Genomic DNA, 10,966 nt, shown 5'->3' with positions numbered 1-10,966 from the left:
TCAAACAGTGGTGAAGAATGACTCAGAGAGTTTTGAAGTGACCAACTAAATGTACTGGTGGAGAGTGAGAATACAGGAACGGTTAGACACCATTTGGAGGAAGGGATCAGAAGATGATCAGTTTTGTTTGCACATGTTGAATTTGAAGTTTTGAATAATTTCAGCGTGACACCTAGTAGGCAGCTTGAAACAAGATCTGGAACTCTGGAAAGAGCATCACATTGGAGCTACAGTTTTGATAGCCTTGAGAATTGGTGAGGTCACTCATGAAGAGCATGGCAAGACTACACAGAAGGTTTACGAAGGAACTACAAAGAGCAATATTTAAACAGTGGGCAGAAAGATCAGCAGAGCTTTCGAGGACCCAGCAGAGGCTGTTAACAAGAACCAGGGAGAAGAAACCTTCGGGGAGGAGGTAGTGGTCACAAGTGGTTCAGTTGGGTTGGGGGGGGTGGGGGGAGGTAAATTATGTCACATAAGTCTGAAAGAGTCCCTTAGAACTGCCAATTAGGAGACTTAGATATGGTAGCTTTAGAACAATTTCATTGGGTTGGTAGGCTGTGGTCTGAAGATAGAATGTTAGGAAGTGAACGTAGTAATTGTAGAACATGCTTTCAGGAAGTGCCGCTATGAAAACAACATTTTATCTGGAAAGAGAGACAAGGTCAAAGAAGAGTTGAAAGAAAGCTCAGAATCTCTTTATATAAGAGAGAGAGAGGGAGAGAAAGAGAAGATGAGTGTGGAAATGATTGATGGAGGAATTTCGACCTACTGGGTCTAAGATAGGAAGAGACAACAAAGAGTTGCCCTCCCTTGAAGATGTAAAGATGAATTTTAGAGAAGGGCAGAGTAACAAAGAGTTGAGTTTTTTCTGATGACCTTTAATTTATTTATCAAGATAAAGGAGGGAGCAGAGTTATCTGCTGCAAGAGAGGAAGTTGAGGGGGAAGTTTGGACCGGTTTCTAAGAGAGAAGGGGGATGGAAAAACATTGCCGGTAGGAGACAGAAAATGTCAGCTGATTGCAAATCTATCAAGGCTGGAAATTATTTTTCCTTCTTCTCCTTTATGCCTTCCTAACCTAGTCTTGTTTCAAAAAGACTTCAGGCTGCCAAATCGTAATTTTTGCAGTCTATTCAGATACTAGATTTTTTTCCCCCCAACAGTCATGGGCAACGAACACGTGGGGACAGCGAAAACAGACGGCTCCCGCACGTTCCCTTCGTTCCAACAGTGAAAACTGAGCTGGCCTCCAGCACTTTTGCGGACCCCAACCTCCGCTACTGTGGGTTACACTCCTTCGTACAGCGAAGGCACCTCCTAAATGCTTGCTGTGGACAATGGGAGATTTAGGGACAGATGGTTCGGTTCCCTCGTGAATAACGTCCCCCCAACATGCAGCACGTATTTAAGGCCTGCTGAAGAAAGGCAATGCTGAGGGACCAAGGTATTGCCTTTACTTTTGTGCTCGCTGCGTGTCCGGACGCAACGCCTACGAGCATTAAGCGCAAACCGACCAATGTTCCAAGCAAAACAGCAGGAGCCGAGGCCGGAACAGGGAAAGTAGCTAGTTCCTTGCTCGCAAACCACCAAGGCAGGACGACAATCCCGCCCCGATGACATCACGTGTTCATCAGCCTCGAGGCCACCTTGCGTTGGGCGTGTCTTATCCCGCTACGGCCTCAGCCTCGCTCCGCCCCAGGTGACGTCACCGCGCCACAACCTCTAGTAACTCGTTGCAGCAAATCTCATCGCCGGGCGCGGTGGCGCGTGCCTGTAGTCCCAGCTACTCGGGAGGCTGAGGCAGGAGGATCGCTTGAGCCCAGGAGTTCTGGGCTGTAGTGCGCTATGCCGATCGGGTGTCCGCACTAAGTTCGGCATCAATATGGTGACCTCCCGGGAGCGGGGGACCACCAGGTTGCCTAAGGAGGGGTGAACCGGCCCAGGTCGGAAACGGAGCAGGTCAAAACTCCCGTGCTGATCAGTAGTGGGATCGCGCCTGTGAATAGCCACTGCACTCCAGCCTGGGCAACATAGCGAGACCCCGTCTCTTTTGTTTGCCCCTCCCTCATTTAAGGAAAACCTATATCTTCTAAATCCGTGTATTTCCCCTAAACAAATAACAAATGTTTGCCTTTTACCAGATTCATACTTTTTACGAGTTCAGTAGTTCACTAATGTGTGCATTAAAAGTTGACGAGATATAACTGGTCTTTATTACTGACTCTCTCTTCCCACTGTTTTACGCTTGTCTCCTATTTTACGTTCCTTTACAGTTAAGGCTCACCGGGTAAGTTGGATGCTCGGGTAGTTGTAGCCACCTCATCGCTGACCCCTACTGGAGAATCGTCAAAACGTCTTTGCGAAAAGCTGTTATCACCCTCGAAGCCAGCAGGGGATGCTCGTTTTCTCACAACCTATTGGAGAAAATGGCTGCCCGGCATCAGTGCAAAAAGTTCACCTCCGAGGCCACATTTCCTAAGTTCTTCCCACGGCGGTCCAGTTTGCTACTTTGTTACCGCCATTTCCCTTACCTAACCCGGACCTTCCCTGACAGGGTCACCTTCATTCACCACTCTCCTGTCAAGGTTTTTGCTTTTAACTGTTGCTGGCGGAAGATCTGGCTTTTATCCGAATCCTTACATTCTGCCCATTTACAGATAGGGCTGACCTTCCGACGGGGAACCCGGATACTCCCTCCTTGTAGGGGAAAAAGCAATCCAAGAGGAGCCCAGGCGTCCCTATGAAAGCCGAGGTGACGGGGCAGCGTGGCAGAATGCCGTCAGCCTGTCGCTCCCCTTGGTTCTCGGATTGCCAACAGCTAACGTTAGAGGTGGAATTGAAGTGCAGGCAATTCGAGCATTGGGTGGGCTTGGGTCTGGAACTCAGTTGATGAGAGCAACGCCTGAGAGCCCTCCACTGAGCTATGTAAGGCAAGTGTTATCTTTATCTCGCTTTTAAAAGAAATAAGTAAATAAGGTATGAACGAAGAGAATCTCTAAAATTGCCTGAAGTTTTTGGTGGTCTGCGGTAGTAATTTCATCTTTATGAAAGAATTGTCTTAGAGCAGGGGTCCCCAACCCCCGGACCGCGGTCCGCAGCCTGTTAGGAACCCGGCCGCACAGCAGGAGGTGAGCGGCGGGTGAGCGAGCGAAGCTTCATCTGCCGCCCCCCATCGCCCCCCATCACTCGCATTACCGCCTGAGCCATCCCGCCACACACTCGCCCCCTCATCCCGGTCCGTGGAAAAATTATCTTCCTCGAAACCTGTCCCTGGTGCGAGAAAGGTTGGGGACCGCTGTCTTAGAGGATTCCTTTTTAAATTTAGGCATTTTAGGGGCAGTGGAAATTGATCAAGCATCCACATCAGTCTTAAAATTAATCTGATAATCTATTGGGCATTTAAAGGCTCTGAACACAGACTTTCACAACTTCTAAAATGAAGAGGAAAGGGGACCATGTAGTAAGCTTTTCATAAAAACTAATTGTATTCAGTTTTTTTTAGGTGACTCATTCCATTTGAACAAACATAACTGTTAGAAAAGGCCCTTCTTGAGTTGCACAGACCTCTTCCCCCCGGTTGCTTCTGGGTCTGCCCTCTACAACTATGTGGAATAAATCTTCTTCCAATTATTCAGGAAAATTTTTCAAGAATGTAAAAGTCACCTCCAAATGAGTGCATTTTCACCAAATATTAATATATAGAGATGCTTTTTAACTTTTTTAATCTTTACCCAACTTCACCCAAAAAATGGGAAGCAAAATACTTCTGACATGTCTCATTTGTTTTTCACTAAATAGATCCCTGAATTTGACCCAGAATGACTTAGCTGTGGATGTAAGGACTGCATTTGAGTAGCCACCTTTGTTAGCCCTGGGGTTCCTACCCACCTTTGGTGTATTCCACCCTCTGGGAGAACTTCTCAGCTTTGCAGAACTGAGGTGTGGTAGGCAGGATAATGCCCCTCCCCTGCAAAGAAGTGAACTTCCTAATACCTAGCACCTGTTGATAGGTTACCTTAGGAGGTGAGAGGGATTTTACAAATGTGAGTAAATTAAGAATCTTGAGATGGGGAGATTATCCTGGATTATCCCATTGGGCCCAATGTAATTACAAGGATCCTTATAGGAGGGAGGCAAGAGGGTCAGAGAAGGAGATGTGGCCTGGAAGCAGAGATTGGAGCCATGCAGGGTTGCCAATCAAGGAATGTGAACAGCCTCTGGAAGCTGGAAAAGGCAAGGAAACAGATTCTCCCCTAGAGCTTCCAGAACCACTGCATCCATGCTGACCTATTTGGGACTTCTGACCTTCAGAGTTGTAAGATAATACATTTGTGTCGCTTAAGCCACTCAATTCGTGGTAATTTGTTACAGCAGCAATAGAAAACATCTACAAGGTTAGTCTGTACCTGAAAAAACTTGTGAGATCAGAAAGGAATCATTCCAGTAACTGTCTTCTTTAAAATGCTTGTACTTTTTTTTTTTTGAACTTTTCATGTTCAGCAAGTTTTCAGGCTCAATCTTTTTCGTGTGTGTGTGTGTGTGTGTCTTTCTTTAAAGCATAATATTTTAGCAATTCATCATCTATTCATCTATCCATCCATCCATTCATTTATTCATCTATCCATTTTTAAAAAGTTATGTGCCAAATATTTACGAGATCCTATGTTGATACTAGATAATCAGAAATAATATAGTCCAAGCCATTGCCTTTGTAGAGCTTCAGGTCTAGTGGGAGGGAGGGGTAACAGTCATTTTAAAATGGACCACCTAAGGTGACTTAAGTTCTCATGATCCCTGAAGAGTATACCTAATTCATTAGCCTGCCTGAATGCCTGAAATAGCCAACACCAAAAACTCTCTCCTGGGTTAAAGCATGGTTTTCAGAAGGCCACTGTTACAAATGCACTTTGTTTGGCATTTACTCGACACCATTACTGAATACATAATTTAACCATCCACCCAATACTTGGTTATACTTTACAATTTCCTACAACATCCATGAAAGAAGTTCAATATATCATGCAGCTGACCATACTTTTTTTTTAAGCCTTTAATTTTGTTAATGGTGGGATATTTTAGACATACAGCAACTTTAAAGTTTTATGTTTTCAAACTTACTAAACCTTATCCTTTATGGTTTCTGCTTTTGATGTTTTGATTTGAAGGATCTCACCCATTCCAAAGACATAGAAATAATGACATTACTGTTTAGGACTCTTTTATCTTTGGCATACACACATCCCTGATTAAAAAATAATGCTTGGTCTCTCCAAAACAATGCATTTTGTCCTTTACTTTGCTTTACTATTAATATTAGAACACTTTCTTTTAAAACATTTTTTTTGCTTAAATTTGCCTATTGTTTGTGTTATCTATAGGGTATACTGTAGATCAAATATTTGCGCCCCCTCAAAATTCCATATGTTGAAACCAATCCTCAATGTGATAGTATTTGGATGTGGTGTCTTTGGGAGGTGATTAGGTCATGAAGGTGGAGTCCTCATGAGTGGGATTAAGTGCCCTTATAAAAGAAACCCTAGAGAGCACCTTTGCCCCTTCCACCACGTGAGGTCACAGCAAGAAGACAGCTGTCTATGAACCAGGAAGCAGGTCTTCACCAGACACACATCTGTGGGCATCCTGATCGTGGACTTCCCAGTCTCCAGGATTGTAAGAATAAAGTGTTCCTCGTTTAAGCCACCCAGACTATGGTATTTTTGTTATAGCAGGCTGAAGGAACTAAGACAGTGAACAACAAACTACTCCAAAGCTTACTTGCTTGAAATAACAACTATTTTATATCTCATTATTTTGAGTGTCAGGAATTTGGGCAAAGCTCTGCTGGACTATTCTTCTGCTCCAGGTGATATTGATTGTGGTCACTTGGTGGTATTCAGCTGATGGCTGATCTAATCTGGAGGGTCCAAGATGCCTTAATTCACATGCCTGGTACCTTGGCAGGCTTGTCTGTAAAACTGCATTCAGTCAGGCCCATCTGCCTCTCCAAGTAGTCGGAAGGCCTCTCTGTGGCAGGTTGTGAGATTTCTTACATAGCGATTCGGGCTTCAAGAGACGAAGTTGGAAGCTACCAGTCCTCTTAAAGGCTAGAGACAGAAATAGCATAGTATCACTTCTGTCTGCTGTGCTTTATTACTTAAAGCAGTCACAGGCCAGCCTAGATTCAAAGGTGTGGAGAAAACAGAACCTACTCTATGGGTGTGAAAGAATTTGTGGCCAGGACTTCCCTGGTGGTCCAGTGGTTAAGACTCTGTGCTTCCATTGCAGGGGGCACGGGTTCAATTCCTGGTTGGGGAACTAAGATGCAGTGCTGCGTGGCCAAAGAAAAAAAAGAATTTGTGACCATTTTAAAACCCCGTCACATGTATCCATTACCTTTTTATTTTTCCTTAACTTTTGTGAGATATGTCATACATAAAGACACAAATGTAATGTAAAGTTTAAAGTGTTTATAAAGTGACCAACTATATAACTGGTATTCAGAAATAGAACTTGCTAGCATCCTAGAAGCCCATACCCAAATACCCTTCCCTCTTGGACATAACCACTATTCTAACTTTGTGACATTATCTTGTTATACTTTATGTTTTTACCACCTGTGTATGCATCTCTAAATAGCTATTCCTTCTTTGAACAGTGTTGACTTCTAGGAAGTTCTTCACTGTATTAAGACAACTTACTTCCCTAAAATCTTCTCTCATTAGTAGTAACTATAACCCTAGGGGTTACAGATAACAAATCAAACATTTCTATCCATCAATACCTCAACCATTTCTTACACTGCATGGTTTCAATCTCATTTCACCTTTCTGCTTGTGCAGTTTGTGTATCTTTCTTGGAACGTATGATCCCCAATACAGAGCATAATATTCTATCTCTGGTTTATCATCTAAGCATAGGACTGGAATATCTCATCTCTTATTCTAGATCTCAAACTTCTATTGAGAAAGCCAAATAACACTGATGCCTAATGCTGACTTTATGAGACTAAAATATGTAATATAAAACAATGCCAGGAGCTTAATTTATGGCTAGTGAATAAATAAATGGGTGAATAAAAAAAACTTGTAAAAATTTGCCAGACTGTAATATTGTGCGGTAGGGAACTCCCAGGCTCTGTCTGTCCCTCTCAGAAGCAATGAATAAGCTGGCAAAAACTGTCAGAATCATCTTTTTCAGAACTTTAGAATCTAGGTTTAAAAACCTATAGCAAGCAGGGAAATGTTTAATGAAGACCAAAAACGGCAGAATTTCAGTACCAGAGCTCTGTGGCCTTTTCATTTTCTGTTACCGTTCCCCACTCCTCAGTTCAGCAGTAAGAGATGCCCTAAGGGATTTCATATTCTTGGTTCACTCTTCCTTCCTTCATTGTGGAGTAGCAATCAGATTTCTCCTTAGTAGTCAGGACAAATCACTGCAGCCCATGTAGTAACTCCCTTCTTTGCCTTTGATTCAGAGGCATGAAGAGCCCAAAGTGACTAGGCGGTAGTCTAAACTTTTAGTTCAATGGAATGATCATTGTGTCTCCTGGAGGAAGCATTTCTCCCCTTAGAACTGAGATCTCTAGGCCAGCAGATTTCAAGACCATGAGGAACAGGAAGCAAATTTTTGGCTAGAGAGTTACTAGGGGTGATAGTGAGTGGTGCCACTCCCACTTCCAGCCCTTTCTTCCTGGATTCATGAATATTGGCTATGGCCGAAACAGCACCGTATATTGGACACTGAGTCAGAGCATATACAACCTCCTGGAGAACCTTGCCTCAGCCCTGCAAAGTATTGGCACCCAGCTGTGTTGTAACTGAATCTTTGAAAGGTCATGCTATCGTTCTATCAAGTCAGCTGCTTCAGGATGGTGGAGAAAATGGTAAAACCAGTGAAATCCATGAGCACGGGCCCATTGCTACACTTCATTTGCTGTGAAGTGAGTTCCTTGATTAGAAGCAATGCTGTGTGAAATACCATGGTGGTGGAAAAGGCATTCTGTAAGCCCATGGATGGTAGTTTTGGCAGAAGCATTGCATGTAGGGTAGGCAGATCTGCACCCAAAATATATGTCTAATCCAATAACAAGAAAACTTTGCCCCTTCCATGATGGAAGAGGTCCAATGTCATCAACCTGCCACCCTGGGGAAGGGTGCCACGTCCAGGACTCAGTGTTGGCCTCTGCTGTTGGCTGATTGGGCACTTGGCACTGGTTGCAGCCAGGTCTGCCTTGGTGAGTGGAAGTCCATGTTGCTGAGCCCATGCATAAGCTCCATCTGCCACCATGGCCACTTTGTTCATGAGCCCTTTGGATGATGACACAGGTGGCTGGGGAAGGAGGCTGATTAGTATCCACAGAATAAGTTGGTCATCTGATCCACTTGATTATTAAAATCCTCCTCTGCTTAGACCACTCTTTGGTGAGCATTCATATGGGACACAAATACCTTCACATTCTTCACCCATTCTGATAAGTCTATCCACATACCTCTCCCAGACTTCATCATCACCAATTTTCAAATTATGTTCCTTCCAGGTCCCTGACCATCTAGCCAAACAATTGGCCACAGCCCATGAATTGGTATATAATTGCATAGCTAGTCATTTCTCCTTCCAAGCAAAATGAACAACCAGGTACACTGCTCAAAGTTCTGCTCACTGGGAGGATTTCCTTCACCACATCCCTTCAAGGATGTCCCAGAAAGGGGCAATAGTGCTGCAGCTGTCCACTTTAGGGTGGCGCCTGCATATCATACACCGGGCGCAAGTCTTCTCTTCCTCTGTCAACTGATTGTAGGGAACTCCGCATGAGGCCATAGGTGCAGGCTGGGAGAGAGAAGGTGGTATAGAAGGAGCGGGGAACATGGGCATTTGGACCACTTCTTCATATAACTTATTTGTACCTTCAGGACCTGCTTGGGTCTGATCTCATATCTACCTCTTCCATTTGATGATGGAGGGCTATTGTACATCCTCAACTTTATGGCGTGGTGGTCAGGTAACACTTAGTTCATGGTGGGCAGCTCAGGTTGCATGATAACTTTGGTGGCCTGTGGTTAAGCATTCAGTCTCTCCTAAGGCCCTGTAGCAGGCCAAACGCTGTTTCTTAAAAGGAGAGCAGTTATCCACAGAGGATGGCAGGGCTTTGTTCCAAAATTCTAAGGGCCTACACTGTGCTTCACCTATAGGAGCCGGCCAAATGCTACAGACTGTATCCCTGTCTGCTACTGCCACTGCAAGCTCCATTGGATCTGCTGGATCATATGGTCCAAGTGGCAGAGCAGCTGGCATGGCAGCCTGGACCTGCTACAGAGCCTTCTCCTGGTATGGACCCTACTCAAAATTAGCAGCTCTTTGTGTCCCTCAGTAAATGGGCCAAAGTAATACACCCAAATGAGGAATATGTTGTCTCCAAAATCCAAAGAGGCCCACTAGGTGTTGTACCACTTTTTTGGTTGTAAAGGGGCCAGATGCAACAACTTAAACTTCACGTTAAAAGGGATATCTTGACATATACCACACAACTGGATCCCTAGAAATTTCTCTGAGGCAGTTCTCTGAATTTTTGTCAGATTGATTTCCTCCTTCTGACATACAAATACCTTACCAATAAGTATAGAGTAGTTGCTACTTCTTTTCCTTAGGTCCAATCAGCATGGTGTCATCAGTGTAATGGACCAGTGTGATATCTTGTAGAAGGGAAAGATGATCAAGGTCCCTGTGAACTGAATTATGATATAGGGATGGAGAGTTGATACTCCTGAAGTAGGAGAGTGAAGGTATGTTTCTGGCCTTGCCAGCTGAAAGTAAACTGCTTCTGGTGGTCTTTCTAATAGAGATGGAGAAAAAGACATTGCCAGATCAACAGCTGCATAGCAGGGACCAGGGGATGTGTTAATTTGCTCAAGCAATGAAACCACAACTGGAATAGCAACTCCTATTGGAGTCACCACCAGGTTAACCTTACAGCAATCCACTGTTATTCTCCAAGATCCATCTGTCTTCTACACAGGCCAAATAGGTGAGTTGAATGGTATGTGGTGGGGATCACCACTCCTGCATCTTTCAAGTCCTTGATGGTGGCAGTAATCTCTTCAATCCTTCCAGGAATGCAGTATTGCTTTTGGTTTACTATTTCCCTACAGAGAGACAGTTTTAGTGGCTTCCACTTGGCCTTTCGCCCATAATTGCCCTCATTCTACAGGTCAGGAAACCTGCGTGGGGATTCTGCTAGTTGCTGAGTATGGGGATTCCACTTGTGAGTTCCAGCACTGGGGAAATACCCACATGATGCATTTGAGGACTCACTGGGCCCACTGTGAGACAGATCAGAGCTGAAACTCCATTGACCACCTCCTGACCTCCATAAGCCCCTACTCTTGACTGGACCACAGCGATGTTTTGAGTCTCCTGGAATTAGTGTCAGTTCAGAGCCAGTGTCCAGTACTCTCCCCAAAGCCTGATCATTTCCTTTTCCCCAGTGCACAGTTATCCTGGTAAAAGGCCATAGATCCCTTTGGGGAAGTCTGGGAGAAAGATTAACAGTATGCATTTTTGGCAGTGTCCTTCCTCAAGGGGAGCCAGATTTCCTTTCATACAAGGGGTCCTGGTTCTGTAAACTGGCTCAAGTCTGGGAACTGAGGGAAGGACTATGACTCTGTTTTTATCATTTTTGTTCACTTGAGCTACTACTCTTTTGCTTATACAGACCAAGTAAGAATTTAGTAAGCTGCCCGCACATTTCATTTCTAGGAACACCGTGATCAAATAGACAGCGCTATCGGTCTCCATGAGTCAGACTACCCTGATTGCTGCTTTGACTCTGCTGGCCACTATGATAATCACACCCAGCTTGCCTCTGGACATGGGGTGCTGCCATTGGACTCTGCCCCTCAGGCTCCAATTACTCTCCTTGCATTCAGGCTTCCCAATTCAGTGGCAGCAGTTCCCACTGTAAGTTCTGG

General features: G+C 44.5%; 1 pseudogene; it reads right to left on the bottom strand.

Annotated features, from left to right (window-relative positions):
• Nucleotides 1-7,510: 7,510 nt before the first annotated feature.
• On the bottom strand, nucleotides 7,511-10,554 carry LOC138842570 (uncharacterized; annotated as a pseudogene).
• Nucleotides 10,555-10,966: the final 412 nt, after the last annotated feature.

This window comes from Globicephala melas, chromosome 2 (genome assembly GCF_963455315.2).
Source record: "Globicephala melas chromosome 2, mGloMel1.2, whole genome shotgun sequence".
NCBI classification, from domain to species: domain Eukaryota; kingdom Metazoa; phylum Chordata; class Mammalia; order Artiodactyla; family Delphinidae; genus Globicephala; species Globicephala melas.
Note: the sequence above shows the minus strand (reverse complement) of the source record. Positions and strands in the feature narration are given on the sequence as shown.